Below are 2,771 nucleotides of genomic sequence, written 5' to 3' on the forward strand. Positions count from 1 at the left end.
TGTTTTGTGTGAAATCAATGAATAGTTTTCATATGTATAAGACTGAAGATTAGATTAAAGAAAAGAGATTTTAGCTACCAGCTTGATAATTTGATCAGAGTTTTAAAATGTCAAGAAATGACAAACGGTTTGAACGTGTTTAATTCTAGTTAAGTTAGTAAAAGACAAACTGTTAGAACATGTTAAATTCTAGTCAAGTTTGTAAAAGTTTATATGTTTAGACTGTTCTAAAAGTGATTACTATTGTTAAGTCATCTTAGTTTTATAAGTTAAGACTATTTTTAGAGTTAAAAGCATTGTCTTGATCATTTGAATTGATATTGTTAATGGATCTTAAGAACATTGTTTTTAAAGCAAGAGGGATGTTCACAGTTGATAGATATATGTTATATTGGAATGTAACCGGTAGCCAGTCTATTATATAGTTATACAAGATTTTTGTCATTTTTGTACTCTTCGTAATAAAGTATTCTACACCTACAAAGACAAATCCATTCATATTTCAACTTCAAATAATAGCATTAATCAATCAACTATCCTTTCATGTTTCAATTAAAAAAAGTTTACCCAAAATAGGCCGTAAGTTTGATTAAACATAAAACTACTGCAATGTGCAAACGATCGAATACATTTACCCATTTATGCCTAGTGGACTCTCCCATCCTTCTAAATTGGATCAATTTATTTCCAAAATTAGGGATGTCTAGTATATTTATTTCTATATTAGAATATTTATTACAGAAATTCCTTTAAGCAAACAGCGCAGACCCAGATGAGACGCCGCATTATGCGACGTCTCATCTGGGTCTACGCTGTTTGCCAATGCCTTTTTTCTAGACGCTAGGCATAAAAGGGTTAACGCCAAAGTATCATGATTCAAGCTTATCTCTGTGAAGCATATGATTTTACTTCTAACGTACACATAGTCTTTATACCGGGCCAAACGCTAAAATTATCAATGTAATGTTATCAAATCAATATGTAACGAATTCATTGCCTTATTTAGCAACGATACGGCAACCATTCATAACCTGTCAGCCTTCATGAGACGCTGCGGGTTAGGGCTTTACAGAAAAAAGAACCCGTACCATCCTCGCCACAGGCGGATCCAAGCGGGGGGGGGGGGCGGACGCGGCTTACGCCCCCACCCCCATAAAATCGCCAAAGTAAAGTCAATTAATTTGATGCTTCACACTTAACTAGGTCTAAATCACCTATTTAAACTCAGTTTTCTTCTTTTTCGTAAACAACATTTCGTGTAAATCGTGGAGCTTCCGGGGGTTTCGCCCTCCATGGATCCCCTATCAGGACTCTCCACTGGACCCCCAGCAAATCTCTAAATATTCCTTCCCCCTAACCAGAAATCCTGGATCCGCCTCTGCTTGCCTTCGCACGTCAAGTGTAGTGGCGATCTATAAGATGCAGAAACGATCGAGAGAAATCTTCCGCTGTAAATCTGTACTACACGCTAGCCATATATTTATAATGTCAAAAACGTTTTTGCCGGCAGGTTTTGCTTCTACATGTTCTCGTATAATATGCAAGTTTTTAACGTCACCGTACCGCGCTCTGATGTAGTTCGATGTTAAATGGTAAGCAAAAACGTGAACATGAATCCTATTGAAATTAAATTAAGTACTCATACGTATTACTTAATGGTAGACGTGACGACACATCGACCAATACTGCGTCGAATCCATTTCGTGACATGAACTGACCGGTGCAATTCTATTGCATGTCATGAACAATATTATGTCAATTTGATGGCATACATTCACAAGACCGATTCCATGACATGAACTGACAGGGGCGATTCCATTGCATGACATTGACCGACCGGGGCGATTCGATTGCATGACATAAACTGACCGGGCGATTCAATTGCTTGACATTAAATGACCGGGGCGATTACATGGCATGGAATTAAATGACCGGGGAGATTCCATGACATGAACTGACAGGGGCGATTCCATTGCATGACATTGACCGACCGGGGCGATTCCATTGCATGACATTGACCAACCGGGGCGATTCGATTGCATGACATGAACTGACCGGGCGATTCAATTGCTTGACATGAAATGACCGGGGCGATTCCATGGCATGGAATTAAATGACCGGGGAGATTCGATTGCATGACATTAACTGACCGGGGCGATTCGATTGAATGACATTTTCTAACCGGGGCGACTCAAGTGCATTATATGAACTGATCGGGGCGATTCAATTGCATGATATGAACTGACCGGGGCGACTCCATTGCATGACATGAGCTGACCGGGGCCGATGCTCACATATCTCCTTATGGTAATCTGAACGAAACTTGTACTTCAGTATAAATGTCAAAGCACATGGGAAATGTTTTTCTGTTTTCTCCGAACAAAATGATATTTTATTGACCATTCCAGCAATATATAGATGATATAAAATTCTATAGTATATTACTTTGTGTTTTTAACTTTAATATTTTCACGGATTTTAAATAACAATACATTAAGATTTCAGACCGAGTTAGACTATGTAATACAATATATATCTGCCTGTGCCTAAAACTGTATTGTTTCTTTATAAGTACTTTTGGTTTATGTATTATTTTAAAGGTAGTATAAAAATCTACATGACTACGCATTTTTTAACGTGAATAGTCTCGGAGATATTCATAAGCGAATTTTTGTAACATTTCTAGCCGATGCAGATTTTCTTATTGAATTGTACGTACCCGACTTTGCATACAACCGTATTGTTTCTATATAAAATTTTCAGATTTACGT

This window comes from Dreissena polymorpha, chromosome 6 (genome assembly GCF_020536995.1).
Source record: "Dreissena polymorpha isolate Duluth1 chromosome 6, UMN_Dpol_1.0, whole genome shotgun sequence".
NCBI classification, from domain to species: Eukaryota; Metazoa; Mollusca; class Bivalvia; order Myida; family Dreissenidae; genus Dreissena; species Dreissena polymorpha.